Source organism: Doryrhamphus excisus, chromosome 9 (assembly GCF_030265055.1).
Source record: "Doryrhamphus excisus isolate RoL2022-K1 chromosome 9, RoL_Dexc_1.0, whole genome shotgun sequence".
In the NCBI taxonomy this organism is placed as follows: Eukaryota; Metazoa; Chordata; class Actinopteri; order Syngnathiformes; family Syngnathidae; genus Doryrhamphus; species Doryrhamphus excisus.
The window spans coordinates 20,209,342-20,230,577 of record NC_080474.1 but is presented as its reverse complement, the minus strand read 5'-3'; positions in this window follow the sequence as shown (position 1 = coordinate 20,230,577).

Sequence of the window (21,236 nt, the reverse complement as noted above, 5' to 3'; positions counted from 1 at the left end):
ATTTGTATAGCACTTTTCCTGCAAAATCAAATCAACTTTATTTGTATAGCACTTTTCCTGCAAAATCAATTCAACTTTATTTGTATAGCACTTTTCCTGCAAAATCAAATCAACTTTATTTGTATAGCACTTTTCCTGCAAAATCAAATCAACTTTATTTGTATAGCACTTTTCCTGCAAAATCAAATCAACTTTATTTGTATAGCACTTTTCCTGCAAAATCAAATCAACTTTATTTGTATAGCACTTTTCCCGCAAAATCAAATCAACTTTATTTGTATAGCATTTTTCCCGCAAAATCAAATCAACTTTATTTGTATAGCACTTTTCCCGCAAAATCAAATCAACTTTATTTGTATAGCACTTTTCCCGCAAAATCAAATCAACTTTATTTGTATAGCACTTTTCCCGCAAAATCAAATCAACTTTATTTGTATAGCACTTTTCCTGCAAAATCAAATCAACTTTATTTGTATAGCACTTTTCCTGCAAAATCAAATCAACTTTATTTGTATAGCACCTTTCCTGCAAAATCAAATCAACTTTATTTGTATAGCACTTTTCCTGCAAAATCAAATCAACTTTATTTGTATAGCATTTTTCCTGCAAAATCAAATCAACTTTATTTGTATAGCACTTTTCCTGCAAAATCAAATCAACTTTATTTGTATAGCACTTTTCCCGCAAAATCAAATAAACTTTCTTTGTACAGCACTTTTCCCGAAAAATCAAATCAACTTTATTTGTATAGCACTTTTCCCGCAAAATCAAATCAACTTTATTTGTATAGCACTTTTCCCGCAAAATCAAATCAACTTTATTTGTATAACACTTTTCCCGCAAAATCAAATCAACTTTATTTGTATAGCACTTTTCCTGCAAAATCAAATCAACTTTATTTGTATAGCACTTTTCCTGCAAAATCAAATCAACTTTATTTGTATAGCACTTTTCCTGCAAAATCAAATCAACTTTATTTGTATAGCACTTTTCCCGCAAAATCAAATCAACTTCGTATAGCACTTTTCCCGCAAAATCAAATCAACTTTATTTGTATAGCACTTTTCCCGCAAAATCAAATCAACTTTATTTGTATAACACTTTTCCCGCAAAATCAAATCAACTTTATTTGTATAGCACTTTTCCCGCAAAATCAAATCAACTTTATTTGTATAGCACTTTTCCCGCAAAATCAAATCAACTTTATTTGTATAGCACTTTTCCCGCAAAATCAAATCAACTTTATTTGTATAGCACTTTTCCCGCAAAATCAAATCAACTTTATTTGTATAGCACTTTTCCCGCAAAATCAAATCAACTTTATTTGTATAGCACTTTTTTTACTTTTTCACTTTTTTTTTACAGCACGTACTGTATCTTTAAGTCGGTTATTGTGCTTTTATTTATTTTTAAATCCACCATTATCTTGAATTTCACTGAACATTCGTCAAAATGCATAATTTTTCTCAAAAAGCTGAGACGAACATTAGACATTGTGATAAAAAAAACAACCGAGTACCGTAATTTCTCTAATAGTGGACTCAAATCGTAATTAGTAGACACAGTAAATTTGGATGAAGTTCTAGTAACGTCGTTTGTGCCACCGCAGGAGACATTTTTTCTAAAAGAATATCCATACAATTCAGATGCTTATTGGAAACTAATTCCAGCAAACCATGCTGAATAGAATCCAGTTAACAATATTACTTATATGATTCCGATGCTGCAATGAATAAAACTGTATTTTTATAAATCCAATAGACTGTAAGCGCGTGACAATCGATGCTCGTTACACAAAGACATCTCCACAATAAAGAAAATCACTCTGACCCTGACCTCCATCCACCTCATTGGCACCTATTTACCTTCACAAAACATCACATAACCTCATGGCCGGCTCCATTTGTCAGTTGACTGTAAAGTACGTCACATTATTGGATCTTGTTGTGGAGAGAATCTGGTTTAAATGGAAGAAATGGGATATTGCAGGTTGCAATTCAGCTGTTATTTCTAGCGTTTAGCCTTAGCTGTGTTTGGTCGCCTATGGATGCTTCTGCTAGCGACCACTCCAGTTGACAAGGGCTGTAAGCTTTTGTTTGCACGGATTTTAAAATGCGACTCATTCATTCATTTTCTGCCGCTTATCCTCACAAGGGTCGTGAGGGGTGCTGGAGCCTATCCCAGCTGTCTTCGGGCAAGAGGCGGGGGTACACCCTGGACTGGTGGCCAGCCAATCACAGGGACACATATAGACAAACAACCATTCACACTCACATTCATACCTATGGACAATTTGGAGTCGCTAATTAACCTAGCATGTTTTTGGAATGTGGGAGGAAACCAGAGTACCTGGAGAACGTGCAAACTCCACACAGAGATGGCCGACGGTGGGATTGAACTCGGGTCTCCCAGCTGTGAGGTCTCTATGCGCTAACCACTCGACCGCCGTGCAGCCGAGAACCCGTTCATTACCTTCTAAATACATTATTAGAGTCCTCTAGACCTTAAATAACACCCCTACAGTCACCTTTACACTCATTCATTCATTCATTCACCCTGGACTGGTGGCCAGCCAATCACAGGGCACATATAGACAAACAACCATTCACACTCACATTCATACCTATGGACAATTTTGGAGTGGCTAATTAACCTAGCATGTTTTTGGAATGTGGGAGGAAACCAGAGTACCCGGAGAACATGCAAACTCCACACAGAGATGGCCGACGGTGGGATTGAACTCGGGTCTCCTAGCTGTGAGGTCTCTATGCGCTAACCACTCGACCACCGTGCAGCCAAGAACCCATTCATTACCTTCAAAATACATTTTTAACATTATTAGAGTCCTCTAGACTTTATATAACACCCCTACAGTCACCTTTACACTCATTCATTCATTCATTCATTTTCTACCGCTTGTCGTCACGAGTGTTGCGGGGGGTGCTGGAGCCTATCCCAGCTGTCTTCGGGCGAAAGATGGGGTACACCCTGGACTGGTGGCCAGCCAATCACAGGGCACATATAGACAAACAACCATTCACACTCACATTCATACCTATGGACAATTTGGAGTGGCTAATTAACCTAGCATGTTTTTGGAATGTGGGAGGAAACCGGAGTACCCGGAGAAAACCCACGCATGCACGGGGAGAACATGCAAACTCCACACACAGATAGCCGAGGGTGGGATTGAACATGGGTCTCCCAGCTGTGAGGTCTCTATGCGCTAACCACTCGACCACCGTGCAGCCGAGAACCCGTTTATTACCTTCGAAATACATTTTTAACATTATTAGAGTCCTCTAGACCTTAAATAACACCCCTACAGTCACCTTTTATTTATGTTGATAATGAACCCTCCTGCTAAGTCTAAGCTTTTCTATCTTTGTGCTAATGCTAATAATAGCCTATTTTGTATATATCTGTCGTAGTGCTTTAGCATTTTACTCTAAATGTCAAGCAAGCGTGTCATTTTTTTGCTTAGCGTATTTAGCAGTATTTTGTGAATTACAGCTATTGGAACTGCGCAAATATGGAGATGTGCTTATCATAAGCATTTAGGCTGTCCATACCCAACATCCAAAATCTTGTTTTTTGTACCGCTACCAGAGAAGGTAGTTAAAAGGAATGACACACACACAAAGCATCCACTGTTTCTATCATTGTTAGAAGCCTATTTCTTTTTTTTTTTTCCCCTATTAAAAAAAAAAGTCGTGGATAAATCTTCATCAGTGATACGTCTTAATGATGACAGATTGTGTCCATTTGGCTGCCAGTGATCGGCTATCAGTCACGGCGTGCGCGCTAACGACGTAACACAAAGACTTTTGACAATAATGAAGTGAAGCGTCGGGGAAAAAGCCCACAGAGACACACACAGTCAAGTGGAAGAGGCTGCAGCTGACAGCCGCGTGTTTTTTTTTTATGTTTTTTTTTTTTTTTTTTTTGTCGGGGCCATGTTACTGTAAAAGCTTTTCACTCGCAATTTTCTTCTTTCTCAAAGTTAGCTCACTGGGGGGGGGGGGGGGGGGGGGGGGGGGGGGGGGAGACGTCATTTTGGAGTGCCGTGTCATAATAAAGCATAAACGTTAGACTGGATTTAAAATGGCAGTGGGCAAAATTTACAAATTAATTTACAAATTAACAATTTACAACTAACTGATTTGTAATATTCATTAAAATATTGTCATGTATAACATTATGTATGGAGCTCCAATTTTTTTTTAAACATGTGATGTACTCCTTCCTGATCCTATCCATCCTGGTCACTCCCAATGAGAACCTCAGCATCCTCATCTCTGCTACCTCCAGTTCTTCTCCTTCCGAGCTTCCTTTTCATTTTAGTCGAAACTGATAGAAGATTAACCCAACTGATGACTCGATCAATCAAAACAACAAGCTTCACATGAGCTAAGACAACAATCGTTAGCTACAGCCCTAATTACCCCCGGAGTCATAACGACGCTACATGTCAAAATGTATTCAGATCTTCTCACGACATGTTTGCGTTGTTGTGGAAACAAACATTCAACCTCCTCCGTCGTTGGAGGTAATTGCGCAATGTTTATCACCGTGTGCAAATGTTAAGAGATGTTGATGTTGTCATGTTTCATATTCCAATGTGCCCAAGCAACGCTAATGGAGGACATGTGTAGTACAAGCTGCAATTTGGATGTGCCGCATTCCTCTTCTTCCACTGCGGAATCACATCACATGAGTTGAATCCCCAAATGAACACCGTTTGATACGACTAGACAGCTTGCAGAGTCCTAGATACAGAAAAAGTGTGGGTATGGAATGGTATCGGAAGACTGATGCGGTGCCGTTTTACTGTACTGAAAACTACAATTACAATAATAAATATAATGTTAAATAAATTAATACCTCTCTGAAAGTGGACCAAAAGGATGGTTTATTAGCTTAGTCAACCAAGGGCGTTTAATACGACTGACCTTGTCACGCTTTTGAAGCAGCCTCAAAAAAACGTCATAAGGATTTTTGCAAGACCCTCGAGCCACTGCTTTCTTGTTTAGTGTCTGAAAAAGACGTGATGAGTGTAAAACTTGTCATGCATAAGTTTTCTGTGGTGGCACAGAACCAAGGACGTTTAATACGACTAACCTTGTCACGCTTTTGAAGCAGCCTCACAAAAAACGTCATAAGGATTTTTGCAAGACACTTGATCCACGTTTAGGGTCTGAAAAAGACGTGATGAGTGTAAAACTTGTCATGCAAAAGTTTCCCGTGGTGGCACAGAACCAAGGACGTTTAATGCGACTAACCTTGTCACGCTTTTGAAGCAGCCTCACAAAAAACGTCATAAGGATTTTTGCAAGAGACTCGATCCACGTTTAGGGTCTGAAAAAGACGTGATGAGTGTAAAACTTGTCATGCACAAGTTTCCCGTGGTGGCACAGAACCAAGGACGTTTAATACGACTAACCTCGTCACGTTTTTGAAGCAACCTCACAAAAAAAATTAAGGATTTTTGCAAGACCCTTGAGCCACTGCTTTTTATGTTTGATGTCTGAAAAAGACGTGATGAGTGTAAAACTTGTCATGCTTTTGAAGCAGCCTCACAAAAAACGTCATAAGGATTTTTTGCAAGACCCTTGAGCCACTGCTTTTTTTGTTTAGGGTCTGAAAAAGACGTGATAAGTGTAAAACTTGTCATGCACAAGTTTCGCGTGGTGGCACAGAACCAAGGACGTTTAATACGACTAACCTTGTCACGCTTTTGAAGCAGCCTCACAAAAAACGTCATAAGGATTTTTGCAAGACACTTGAGCCACGTTTAGGGTCTGAAAAAGATGTGATGAGTGTAAAACTTGTCATGCAAAAGTTTCCCGTGGTGGCACAGAACCAAGGACGTTTAATACGACTAACCTCGTCATGCTTTTGAAGCAGCCTCACAAAAAAACGTCATAAGGATTTTTGCAAGACACTTGAGCCACGTTTAGGGTCTGAAAAAGACGTGATGAGTGTAAAACTTGTCATGCACAAGTTCCCTGTGGTGGCACAGAACCAAGGACGTTTACTATGACTAACCTTGTCACGCTTTTGAAGCAGCCTCACAAAAAACATTATAAGGATTTTTGCAAAACCCTTGAGCCACTGCTTTTTTTGTTTAGGGTCTGAAAAAGACGTGGTGAGTGTAAAACTTGTCATGCAAAAGTTTCCCGTGGTGGCACAGAACCAAGGATGTTTAATACGACTAACCTCGTCACGCTTTTGAAGCAGCTTCAAAACAACGTCATAAGGATTTTTGCAAGACCCTCGAGCCACTGCTTTTTTGTTTAGGTCTGAAAAAGACGTGATGAGCGTAAAACTTGTCATGCACAAGTTTCCCGTGGTGGCACAGAACCAAGGACGTTTAATGCGACTAACCTTGTCACACTTTTGAATCAGCCTCACAAAAAACGTCATGAGGATTTTTGCAAGACCCTTGAACCACCGTTTCTTTTGTGTAGGGTCTGAAAAAGACGTGATGAGTGTAAAACTTGTCATGCAAAAGTTTTCCGTGGTGGCACAGAACCAAGGGCGTTTAATATGACTAACTTCGTCAAGCTTTTGAAGCAGTCTAAAAAAAATGTCATAAGGATTTTTGCAAGACCCTCGAGCCACCGCTTTTTTTTTGGCTCAAGGGTCACAGGGACACATTTGCAAAGCATGGGAAACTCCCACGTGGTGACAGCCCATCAGTGGTGAGTCATGTCAGGTTTAAAAGCTTCATTGAGCACCTCAAACTCCACTACATTATGCCAATTGTCCATAAAACTATACAGCAGATGCATAAAAAAGCAAATGGGTCAGTTCTTGTCATTCCTGCTGTTGTGAATATTCTCTTAGTTTGTTCTCTACCTCGATAATGGAATTCAATTTGACCAATAAGACGCCTTGAATGTACATGAATAAATGATTTGGGATTTATAATATTAACTATAAGGCTCACAGCTAGGAGACCCGAGTTCAATTCCACCCTCGGCCATCTCTGTGAGTTTGCACGTTTTCCCCGTGCATGTGTGGGTTTTCTCCTTGGATTCCGGTTTCCTCCCAAAAAAACATGCTGGGTTAATTAGCGACTCCAAATTGTCCATAGGTATGAATGTGAGTGTGAATGATTGTTTGTCTATATGTGCCCTGGGATTGGCTGGCCACCAGTCCAGGGTGTACCCTGCCTCTCGCTTGAAGACAGCTGGGATAGGCTCCAGCATTTCATTCATTTTCGATGGTACAAAATGAAAGAATGAATGAACTATAGGGCTGGCGAGTGGTTAGCACGCAGGCCTCACAGGTAGGTGACCCGAGTTCAATTCCACCCTCAATTCCAACCTGTGAGTTTGCACGTTTTCCCTGTGCATGCGTGGGTTTTCTCCTTGGATTCCGGTTTCCTCCCAAAAAAACATGCTAGGTTAATTAGCGACTCCAAATTGTCCATAGGTATGAATGAAAGGAGACCAGGGTTCAATTCCACCCTTCACCCTCTGCCATCTCTGTGTGGAGTTTGCATGTTCTCCCCGTGCATGCGTGGGTTTTCTCCAGGTACTCCGGTTTCCTCCCACATTCCAAAAAACATGCTAGGTTAATTAGCCACTCCAAATTGTCCATAGGTATGAATGTGAGTGTGAATGGTTGTTTGTCTATATGTGCCCTGTGATTGGCTGGCCACCAGTCCAGGGTGTACCCCGCCTCTCGCCTGAAGACAGCTGGGATAGGCTCCAGCACCCCCGCGACCCTCGTGAGGATAAGCATGAATGAATATTAACTATAAAAACCATTGAATACCAAGAGTATGTGAAAAATTTAACTAAATCTAAATTAAACCTTGTTTATTTCACAGACTTCCTCAACATATTTTGCAATCAAGCAAAAACACAGTAAAAATGCAACAAATGCAAAACCATCGGGTAAAAAAAAAACACCAAAATGTCAAATAAACTATTACTTTTCTGCACTTCTTTACTTCTCTGTCACACAGGCTCCCACTGCTGTGCCTCGTCTTCCTGGAGCTGCTGTGGCGTAGTCCCTACCATAATTTAAAAATAGCATAATCCTATTGCCGACTACAGCTTCGATGCTAAAGGTATAAAAAAAAAAGAAAAAAAGGAAATTCTGGGCTCCAGGATGGCCGCCTCTGCTGCAAGGTAAGAGGGAGATGTCATTCCATACCAACAGTGCGGATGTGATGGATTTTGACGCAGGAAAAAGCACAAAGTATGACAGCAAGAAGTGTTGTTTTAATTGTGATTGATTGTTTTGACTGTTGCTAGTTGGTAGCACGGAAGACACGCAGCTACTGTAATGGGTGCCACATGGGCCAGAGAAGAACCTATTAAAGCTGCGCTGTCAAACAAACCTAGCACATCATCTAAAAAGCAAGAAATGACCTCACTAGCCTGCAGGAAGTAGCCTGCCAACAAACAAGCATGGACAATTCCAGGTCCCGGGTGAATGATTATTTGTCTACCAGTCCAGGGTGTACCCCGCCTCTTGATCAAAGTCAGCTGGGATAGGCTCCAGCATACCCTAGTGAGGATAAGCAGCATAGAAAATTGATAGAATTTCAGGTCCATCCTCCCTTCCTTCCTTCCTTCCTTCCCTCCTTCCTTCCTTCCATCCAACCATCCATCCTTCCTTCCTTCCACCCATCCATCCATCCATCCATACATCCTTCTATCCTTCCTTCCTTCCTTCCATCCATCTTTCCTTCCTTCCTTCCTTCCTTCCTTCCTTCCTTCCTTCCTTCCTTCCTTCCTTCCTTCCTTCCTTCCTTCCTTCCTTCCTTCCTTCCTTCCTTCCTTCCTTCCATCCATCCATCCATCCATCCATCCATCCATCCTTCCATCCTTCCATCCTTCCTTCCTTCCTTCCTTCCTTCCTTCCTTCCTTCCTTCCTTCCTCCCTTCCTTCCTTCCTTCCTTCCTTCCATCCATCCACCCATCCATCCATCCATCCATCCTTCCTTCCTTCCTTCCTTCCTTCCATCCTTCCATCCATCCTTCCTTGCTTCCATCCATCCTTCCTTGCTTCCATCCATCCTTCCTTCCTTCCTTCCTTCCTTCCTTCCTTCCATCCATCCATCCATCCATCAATCCATCCTTCCTTGCTTCCTTCCTTCCTTCCTTCCTTCCTTGCTTCCATCCATCCTTCCTTGATTCCTTCCTTCCTTCCATCCATCCATCCATCCTTGCTTCCATCCATCCTTGATTCCTTCCTTCCTTCCTTCCTTGCTTCCATCCATCCATCCATCCTTCCTTCCTTCCTTCCTTCCTTCCTTCCTTCCTTCCTTCCTTCCTTCCTTCCTTCCTTCCTTCCTTCCTTCCTTCCTTCCTTCCTTCCTTCCTTCCTTCCTTCCTTCCTTCCTTCCATCCTTCCTTGCTTCCTTCCTTGCTTCCTTGCTTCCTTGCTTCCTTCATTCATTCATTCCTTCCTTCCTTCCTTCCTTCCTTCCTTCCTTCATTCATTCATTCATTCATTCATTCATTCATTCATTCATTCATTCCTTCATTCCTTCATTCCTTCCCTTATTCCTTCCCTCCTTCCCTCCTTCCCTCCTTCCCTCCTTCCCTCCTTCCCTCCTTCCCTCCCACTTTTGGACAGATTTAGTAGAGATACTGAATAGTTTTAGGCCACCATTAAATGTACACAAGTACACAAAATCTACACTGCAAAACCGCTGCTCAAGCTCTGCAACCATTCTGTCCAATGGACAGTGATCAATTATATAATAATCATCATAATATTATTAATTAGCCGATTATTATTACCATTATTCTTCTTCTGATTATTACTACTACTATTAGCAGTAGTAGGCTAGTATTAGCCAGCGTATTGGCTTGCTTATGAGCCTACTTTTGCTCTCTAAAATTGGCCTAATGACGCCATTGATCCCAACAGTTTAGTTTCGGCGTATTTCTTTTCACGCAGTGCAAAAAAAACGTGTTTGGTGTCACCATTCCCGGATGCATGAACAGTAGATCCCGATGAAAGAAACCTGTGAAAGCAATAGTGTACTTTAATGTACTTTTAATGAAGTAAATAAAGGAGAAAAGTGTGTTGCAAACGCTTCATTAAACAGACGGATAAACAGTTGCTTCTTATTTCACCACCATTTAAATGCACGCGTTACGTAGGCTGATTTTTACTTTAATGAGAACAGAGGTGACTATAGCTGCGGCGTAGGCGTTTTTTTTTTTTTTGTTTTTTTTTTCTTCTTTGAATTACATTGAACCGGGTCAAACGGTGCTGCCGCTAGATGGATTATCACACAACAATAGAGCATTAGCTTTAACTGGGACTGAGCGGTAGTGTGTGTGTGAGTTTATGATAACTAAATGGTTGTTTTAAGATCGAGAGAGGCTATTTAGCAGATGGTGGCGTGAAAAAAAAAAGTCTTATTTACATATCTGCTTTTGACTCTATTGTCTTGCAGAGTAAAATGCAGTACAGACGGTTTTAGGTTGTGATGTTGGAGATGAATTGGACCCAACAGAACCAATAATTACAGTGCAAAATAGTGAGGAGAAATTGCTTATACTCACGAGGGTCACCGGGGTGCTGGAGCCTATCCCAGCTGTCTTTGGGCGTTTGTTCTAAATACATTATTAGAGTCCTCTAGACCTTAAATAACACCCCTACAGTCACCTTTACACTCATTCATTTTCTACCGCTTGTCGTCACAAGGGTCACGGGGGATGCTGGAGCCTATCCCAGCTGTCTTTGGGCGTTTGTTCTAAATATATTATTACAGTCATCTAGACCTTAAATAACACCCCTACAGTCACCTTTACACTCATTCATTCATTCATTCATTTTCTACCGCTTGTCGTCACAAGGGTCGTGGGGGTGCTGGAGCCTATCCCAGCTGTCTTCAGGCGAGAGGCGGGGTACGCCCCGGACTGGTGGCCAGCCAATCACAGGCCACATATAGACAAACAACCATTCACACTCACATTCATAACTATGGACAATTTGGAGTTGCTAATTAATTAACCTAGCATGTTTTGTACCTGGAGAAAACCCGCGCATGCACGGGGAGAACGTGCAAACTCCACACAGAGATAGCCGAGGGTGGAATTGAACTCGGGTGTCCTAGCTGTGAGGCCTGCGCGCTAAACACTCCTCCACCATGCAGCCAGTGATGGCAAATACTGGACATAAATCATTCGCCAAGCAGATGACTTTATTCTTAATTCCAGCATTGTGCATTATACATCATATGCTACATTATGACATCATTGAAGCAATTTATCCAAATGTTTCCATTATGTCTGTCGTCGTCATCCATCATGAAAATGAAGCGCAACACAAATGGAAAAATGGTCGCTCGCACAATTCTGATATTTGTAGCCACTTACTTGAAACTTAAGAAGCTGTGCAGCAAAAGGAAAATGTAGGCTAGCAAAAATACGAAAAATAAAAAGGAACATCTTTCAGATTTACAGTTGGCCCACAGACACAATTCCACATTTAATGGGATTGTAAATGCATTCAGTTTCAAGGGGGTTGCCTTTGCATTTTAAGTTCTCTAATCACAGCGGTTCATAATATGCCTGAAGAAATGCGAAGATAGTCTGCGTTAGTGGAGGGGCACTTAGCTGCACGCTTTCTCACTTAAGATTAGAACTCGGGACCATATTACAGTGGGGCTCAGCTCAATTGAATATCGCTACGCTGGGAGTGCGCTCGCTTTAAAACAGGGGTCTCAAACTCAATTTACTTGGGGGCCACTGGAGTCTGGCGGGTCTGGGTGAGACTGGGGCGCATCGGCTTTTCCAAAAAAAAAACCCAAAAAACACATTATTATATTATTATATTTATATAATAATAATTATATTATATATATATATTATATATTATATTATATTATATAATAATTATATTATAATAATTATATTATATAATAATAATATAATAATAATAAATATAATAATTTATATTTATTATTATATTTATTAAAAACAAAAAAATGTAAAAAACTTTGCTTTGGTTCCAATTTTCTACAAGAAAAGCTCTGATAAAACATTCCACTGTTCTCAAATATCTTACTTTTTATTTTTCTACACAAAATAAAATGAAAAATAAATAAACAAATCAAGAATAAAGAAAATCAATCAGTAATAAATAAATATAATAATAATAATAAAACACCAAATAATAAAAACTTAAGAAACCACATATAGTTGGTGGCTAGACAAATTATTTTTTTTCAGATTAAAATTACCAAAGCGTTATTAGAGCCCTGTAAACATGACAAAACACGACTATAGTCACATTTATACTCTTTTTTTATTTACAACATATTGCGCAACTGCAGGGTCTTGAGACACATGCTAACTCGCAAACTAGACAGCTAGCGACCTAAACGGTAGCCTTCGAGTTATTTCCTTTCAACTTAAATCGCCAAAAACCTACCACTTCCACACGCATAGGGAGGATAACTATTAACAGTTATTTAACCTTTAACACGAACATGAATCAAACGTAATAATTTTTTTTCTGGGTACATGATACCATACAGCATCCATATCAAACTTACCACTTCCACACGCATAGGGAGGATAACTATTAACAGTTATTTAACCTTTAACACGAACATGAATCAAACGTAATCATTTTTTTCTGGGTGCATGATACCATACAGCATCCATATCAAACTAACATTAAACTTTCATATCAAGGCGGGGGGCCTCAAACTAGTGTCCTGCGGGCCACATTCGGCCCGCGGGCCGCGTGTTTGAGACCCCTGCTTTAAAAGAACTCAATATTTTGTCTCTTTGAGGTGCACATTTGTCTCTCACTTTTACTGTTGAATATAAACACTTACAGTATTAAGTTATGTACTTAATAATTAGTAAACATAACTAAGCATAACTATGATGTAATATCCTTATTCATGCAGCACCGAATCAATACAATGATTTTCCATCATGCTATGCACGCCTGTGCCGTGTATTGCTTTGCTGTTCATATTCATGCACTGTTGCTGTGGTGCAACGCCCAAGTGGTTCATCGGAGAGCAATTAGGCACACTTTTTCCTGCTTGCAGGAAACAACTTGGTCTCTAAAGGAATCCGGACTGGGGGGGGCCATAACGCCCAGCAGCCAAAAACAAACATATAGCTGAATTAATAAGCGGCTGGCTTGTTTTTTTTATGCAACTTTATGTCGGATTTAGACCTCATTTCGGTCCTCATCAAGTTAACTCGCGTGGAAAAACTATGAAAGGGTTTCGCTTTTCTGGATTGTCTACTTGACTAGTGGTGTGTCGGTTGTGAACGAACTTTTTTTTTTAGTTCTTTTTTGTGAACAGAATGAACAAGGTCACTGCCCCTAAAATACCCGTTCAGTCCGTTCAGTTGTCTTGTCCTATCGTTGTGCCTCGCTCTGTGGGTGGGTGGGGCTAGCTGACTGAAAGACCGAGTCAGAGAGATTCATCGGGTCGATTTCTCGGTCTCGGTCTTTCTGACTGGAAAGATCGTAACGCCGGACCGGGGAGCTGAGATGCTCGGATTCGGAGGGTTGTCATAATACTTACGATTTCAAGGTACGTCATCACGTGTTGTTGCGCTGTTGAGTCGGAACGAACGTGAACATGAGTGAACGGATTGACTCGACACGGCTGACTGGATTTAAGCACAGGGGGAGATCACAGGGTAACGACCAATTGAACGAACTGAACGAACTGAACGAACTGAACGAACTGAACGAACTGAACGAAATGAACAAACTGAACAAAATTAATGAACAAAGTGAACAAACTGAATGAAATGAACGAAATGAACAAAGTGAACAAAATGAATGAACCAAATGAACGAAATGAACAAACTGAACAAAATTAATGAATGAAATGAACAAACAGAACGAAATGAACGAAATGAATCAAATGAACAAAATGAATGAACGAAATGAACAAAGTGAACAAAATTAATGAACAAAATGAACGAAATGAATGAAATGAACAAAGTGAATAAAATGAATGAAATGAACAAAATGAACAAAGTGAACGAAATGGATGAACTGAACAAAATTAATGAACGAGCTGAACGAAATGAACAAAATGAGCAAAATGAATGAACTGAACGGATCTTTTTACTGAATGAACCGGAATTATCCGGTTCACTGAATTTATGTCACTGTATTTTTGTCACGTACCAAAGTACGAGGTGATACGAACTCTAAACTCAAACAATATTATTTTTCCTCATAATGTTGTGACATTTTTTTTTCGTAATATTTTGACTTTATACTTGTAAAATCACGGCCATTTCTGTTGTAACTACAACTTTTTTCTCGTTGATTTTCTCGCAATGCTATATTTTTCATGTTATTTTTCTGCAGCCTAATTTTCCAAAAATTACAACTTTGTTTTGTTTCAATTTTTAAAAAATACATTTTATGCTACTAAAATGACGTTATTTTTTCACATAATATTGCGATATTATTCACGTAAAATTATGACTTTTCTCGTAATATTTTTACATTTGTTCACTTCCTGCTTTCCTAATTTATTAAGTTTTATTAAATTAATTAAATTTTAAAAATTACATTTAAAAAAAATTAAAAATTTTAAACAAAAAAAATTTTTTTTTTACATTTTTTTTTATTTTCTCCCCAAATGTGTGCTTTCTTTTCGGGTTCTCCCCCCCACATTCCAAAAATACAGTATATATGTTAATTAGAGATTCTAAACTCCCTATAGGTGTAAATGTGAGTGTGAACGCTTGTCTATATTCGCCCTGCGATTCTCGCTCCTCACATGACATGACGACTTCTACAAAGCTAATAAAAACAACCCACGCTACAAAGTCGACCTCTATTTTTGTCTGTTTGACGAACCTGACTTTTATACGTGGTTGAGAATGTTGCATTCAGGGAAAGTATGTCAGCATTAACGCTTACAGACTCTCATTTCGTGGTGAAAACATGGCAGCGGTGTAATGAGGTCACAATCCCCCCCCACTAAGTTTGCAATGTCCTTTGTCTTTGAGTAAGATCTATGTGGCGACGTACTTGCCTATTGTGCTCCGCTGACTAACACGGCAGGGATTTAACCTTCGCATGACAACTCTTTTAAAGGTTTATAGTCGCTTAAGTTGTTTATTTCAGTCGGCGCTTCCTTTTTCATCGACCTTCCATGTACATTTTCCTTGCCAAGGGCATGGATTGGGATATTCTGCGGTGTGCGTAAGGTGTGTGGGGGGGGGGGAGAAGAGTTAAAGCAAACATGAGACACAGCCAGGCTGCCGTCGCTTATTATGGGGTTGTTGAAGTACACTCTTCAAAACACGCGTTTAAATATGGACCGCGAAATCTCCGATGGGCTGTGCATCCCAGAGGCAACATCAGATCTTTTTGTTCTGAAGATACTCTCGGCTGATTAATTCACACATCAAAACAAAACTGTGCTTTTTTTTTTTTTTTTTTTCATCCCTCAGACGTCACACAAGGGATTCAAACCCCATCGGAAGTCTTAAACTCAGAACGAAGCCGACGTTATGTTTTATTGATTCCTCTCCAGGAGTTTGGAGACAATAAAGACGGTTCTATGTTAGTACGGAATGCTAAGCCGGGCTGTTCAAGGTGTCTCTCCAGACATGTCCCGTAGATGACATCAACAATCTTACTGGATGAACAAGACAAGACTAGCATTTATACTCTTTTTTTTATTTTATTTTCCCCAAAAAAAACCCAAAAAACACATTTATTAAAAACAAAAAAATTAAAAAAACTGCTTTGGTTCCAATTTTCTACAATAAAAGCTCTGATAAAACATTCAACTGTTCTCAAATATCTTACTTTTTATTTTTCTACACAAAATAAAATGAAAAATAAATAAACAAATCAAGAATAAAGAACATCAATCAGTAATAAATAAATATAATAATAATAATAAAACACCAAATAATAAAAACCTAAGAAACCACATATAGTTGGTGGGTAGACAAATTTTTTTTTTTCAGATTAAAATTACCAAAGCATTATTAGAGCCCTGTAAACATGACAAAACACGACTATAGTCACATTTATACTCTTTTTTTATTTACAACATATTGCGCAACTGCAGGGTCTTGAGACACATGCTAACTCGCAAACTAGAGAGCTAGCGACCTAAACGGTAGCCTTCAAGTTATTTCCTTTCAACTTAAATAGCCAAAAACTTACCACTTCCACACGCATAGGGAGGATAACTATTAACAGTTTTACAAGGATTTACATGAATTACTCCAATATTTCGATATGAATTGTTTCATTCATTCATTCATTTTCTACTGCTTGTCGTCACGAGGGTCACAGGGGTGCTGGAGCCTATCCCAGCTGTCTTCGGGCGGAGCCAATCCCAGGGCACATATAGACAAACAACCATTCACACTCACATTCATACCTATGGACAATTTGGAGTGGCTAATTAACCTAGCAATGTGAGAGGAGAACATGCAAACTCCACACCGAGATGACTGAGGTTGGAATTGAACCAGGGTGTCCTAGCTATGAGGCCGTCATGCTAACCACTCATCCACCGCGCAGCCTGAATTTTTTCAATTCATACTAAAAGTGGAGTGATGTGTTTACGGGTGTGGCACAGCAAATCCTTTTTGGTGCAGTCCAATTTGGATAGCTGTAATGCATCAATAGCATCAAGTCCATACCAAAACACCATCGGGGCTTTATTTCCTGATGCTTTCCTTTGCGTGGATGCAATTGTTTTCTCACCTGGAAGTCAATGAGAGTGTGCCTTGTAAATCACAGGCGAGAAACTGGACATCATTTCAATACTGTAGCATCCCGCTGGGAGGATGCAGCCATTATGTATCATGGGGTGGCTGCAAATAGTGGCTGCACAAACTCTTCCCCGCGTACATAACATCCATTTTCTATGCCGCTTATCATCATTAGGGGGGAATGCCGGAGCCTATCCGAGCTGTCTTCGGGCGAGCGGTAGGATATGGCGTATTTTTTTCACTAATTTCATTAATTTCTCTTGATCTCTTGAATCTTTGTCTGGGTGGCATAGGCCATTTTTAGACGCTAGGGAAACAGAAGGAAAAGACAGGAAGCAGAGATGAGGATGCTGAGGTTCTCATTGGGAGTGACCAGGATGAACAGGATGAGAAGATTCAGGTTTGAATCTTTGTCGGAAAATGTCTGGGTGGCATAGGCTTCCTTAGACGCTAGGGAAACAGAAAAAAAAGACAGGAAGTAGAGATGAGGATGCTGAGGTTCTCATTGGGAGTGACCAGGATGGACAGGATCAGAAGACGGGGTTTGAATCTTTGTCGGAAAATGTCTGGGTGGCATAGGCTTCCTTAGACGCTAGGGAATCAGAAGGAAAAGACACGAAGCGGAGATGAGGATGCTGAGGTTCTCATTGGGAGTGACCAGGATGGACAGGATCAGAAGATGGGGTTTGAATCTTTGTCGGAAAATGTCTGGGTGGCATAGGCTTCCTTAGACGCTAGGGAAACAGAAAAAAAAAAGACAGGAAGTAGAAATGAGGATGCTGAGGTTCTCATTGGGAGTGACCAGGATGGATAGGATCAGAAGCGGCTATACCGCTAGTTGTATACAGGTGGTCCTCGGTTTTTCATGGCTATCAATGCGCTCCCAGAAGTTAATTCAAAACTTCATTTTGATTTCTCTCGATCAGAAGATTCGGGTTTGAATCTTTGTCGGAAAATGTCTGGGTGGCATAGGCTTCCTTCGACGCTAGGGAAACAGAAGGAAAAGACAGGGAGCAGAGATGAGGATGGTGAGGTTCTCATTGGGAGTGACCAGGATGGATAGGATCAGGAAGGAGTACATCAGAGGGACATTACATGTTAGAGTCCTTGGAGATGAGGGGTTGGATGGAGGAGATTGATTTGCTGTGGCGACCCCTGAAGGGAAAAGCCCCAAAGAGAAAGAAGAAGAAGAAGAACAGTCTTCTGTGCCTGGCTGAGTGGAGAAAGATAGCACACAAAATAGGGCAAATTGTGTTTCTCTTGTTTCCTGATGGACTCGATTAATCTTTGCTTTGCAGGTACGGCGCTTTTCACACATCGGGTCGGAGTAGTTTATCTACTGGAGCTGTCAAATGGAATTCAAGCATTTAGGGAGGCAGACAAATAAGCGGCGTAATAAATCATTCCTTTTTTTTTGTGTAGCCGTGCTTCGGCGAGGCGGCTTTTCGGAGACAAGTTGTTTGAAGTTGAGGCACTTTCATTACACACGTGTCAACAACATGTATACAAAAATGGTCTTGTTGTGAACTTACAGGCTTTCTTCTAGGGGCAAAATGAAATCCTGTATTTCCGAGGAGATTATCTTCCATTTGGGAATGTGATATTTACCGCGCTGATTTTTCTTTTTTTTTTTTTTTTCTCACGTTCAAACATCCCACAATGTCTCCCTGCAATGATGTGTCGAGAGAGAAACGGTGTCAGGTTTAATTAGCAAATTTGAAAGTCTACGTGGACGACCTTGTTGACACATCCATTCCACTTGAGCTATTGCTGAATTCTTTGAATGCAATTTGCATAATTATACCTCCAGTTCTGTGAAACACATGTATTTATGCCATGCGGCTCGCCACAGAACAGAACGGGGTGCAAGCAGGCGTATGAACATTACTGCAGGATGAGACAACTGAAAATGTTCAAGCATTTTCTTCTATTGCAGAGGTCGGCAAATGTAGGTAGTGTGTGATGTGGAACCCTGTTGGACCACCGGAATGTATATTTTTATCGGAACTTTGCAGCAAATTTGCCATTATTTTACAACAAATAAAGAATAGTTTCGTTTTAAAACATTGTCATTATCAGAAGATTCGGGTTTGAATCTTTGTCTGGGTGGCATAGGCTATTTTAGACGCTAGGGAAACAGAAGGAAAAGACAGGGAGCAGAGATGAGGATGCTGAGGTTCTCATTGGGAGTGACCAGGATGGACAGGATCAGAAGACAGGGTTTGAATCTTTGTCGGAAAATGTCTGGGTGGCATAGGCTTCCTTAGACGCTAGGGAAACAGAAAAAAAAGACAGGAAGTAGAGATGAGGATGCTGAGGTTCTCATTGGGAGTGACCAGGATGGACAGGATCAGAAGGCGGGGTTTGAATCTTTGTCGGAAAATGTCTGGGTGGCATAGGCTTCCTTAGACGCTAGGGAAACAGAAGGAAAAGACAGGAAGCAGAGATGAGGATGCTGAGGTTCTCATTGGGAGTGACCAGGATGGACAGGATCAGAAGACGGGGTTTGAATCTTTGTCGGAAAATGTCTGGGTGGCATAGGCTTCCTTAGACGCTAGGGAAACAGAAGGAAAAGACAGGGAGCAGAGATGAGGATGCTGAGGTTCTCATTGGGAGTGACCAGGATGGACAGGATCAGGAGACGGGGTTTGAATCTTTGTCGGAAAATGTCTGGGTGGCATAGGCTTCCTTAGACGCTAGGGAAACAGAAAAAAAAGACAGGAAGTAGAGATGAGGATGCTGAGGTTCTCATTGGGAGTGACCAGGATGGACAGGATCAGAAGGCGGGGTTTGAATCTTTGTCGGAAAATGTCTGGGTGGCATAGGCTTCCTTAGACGCTAGGGAAACAGAAGGAAAAGACAGGAAGCAGAGATGAGGATGCTGAGGTTCTCATTGGGAGTGACCAGGATGGACAGGATCAGAAGACGGGGTTTGAATCTTTGTCGGAAAATGTCTGGGTGGCATAGGCTTCCTTAGACGCTAGGGAAACAGAAGGAAAAGACAGGGAGCAGAGATGAGGATGCTGAGGTTCTCATTGGGAGTGACCAGGATGGACAGGATCAGAAGACGGGGTTTGAATCTTTGTCGGAAAATGTCTGGGTGGCATAGGCTTCCTTAGACGCTAGGGAAACAGAAGGAAAAGACAGGGAGCAGAGATGAGGATGCTGAGGTTCTCATTGGGAGTGACCAGGATGTACTCGACTTGCCACTACCCCCAGCTGGAGTTGAATGTGAGCCGTGGGTAAAGCACGGAGACAATTAATGAAGGAGAGATGAGTGCTTGGAGGGTCTGTGAATGAGACTCAGGGACTGGCAGGGAATGAGTTTAGAAGTTTCCCTATACCCCCCCCCCCCCCCAATACCCCCACCCCCATCCACCACCACCATCCTCCTTATGTTTGCCCAAGATGAATTGGCTTTTAAGATTTAAGAAAGTCCACGGATGAAATACAAAGACGGGCTCATCTATCAGCTCCTTGAATAGTGAGAGAAAATCCTCTGGCTATGTGTGTGTGTGTGTGTGTGTGTTTGTGTGTGTGTGTGGTGGGGTGTTCAGTAGAGAGGTGTGTTGTTGGTCTCTGATTAGACCCCGGGCAACTTCTACGCCGCACAAATATCAATCCTCACGTCTTCCATTTCAAATCCTTGGAACCACTTGAGACACTTTTCTCACAGTAAGCCCTCCTTTTAAAGATTTGGTTTATCAAAAGCGCCAGCGTGAATGTGCGTCTACCGCCGCATGCTTGTTTATTGTGCAGACGTCCAATTGGACATAGTCAAACTTTTTGCACCGGTTGTGAGGGGATGTTTAAAATAGCAAAATACTGATGCTTCTGCTGTGATCATTTTTGCCTGGAATCCTTGATGTGCCAGCAAAAACAAAATCAACTTCAAGACTGGAACAACAATTTGTCAGATCAGTTTCTCCGGTGTGTTTGTGGTTTGAAAATGTTTTTTTAATGACGACGTAAAGGTCAATCCGGTCACAATCCAATAATAGACTTCCATTTGTCCAGTTCAGAATGTAAATGTAAAGGCCAGTAAGGATAATTCATAATGCCGCCTATAGAGGACATTGCAAAACATTGCAAATTTCCCCACTGAGGGACGAATAAAGGCATATCTTATCATACTAACTCAGGGGTGGGCAAACTACGGCCCGGGGGCCACATCCGGCCCGCCAAGTGTTTGAATACGGCCCGCCCAATCTTTCAAAAGTATTTAATTTAAACTCAACATACAACCTGGCATCATGGCCTGAGCCAACCTTTTGATGGTTGTATCAATTTGGTTGTTTGACATGGTCTGTTGTTTACAAAGTGCTCCTGAAAAAAGAGACACAAGCACATAATAATAATAAAAAATAAAATAATAATTATTATATTATTTTTATTATAACTACTATGATTATTATATTAATTATATTAATGCTAATTATTATATTAATTATATATAATAATATTGTTATATTTGCATATTTTACATAATAATATGATAATTATTAATTTAATTTT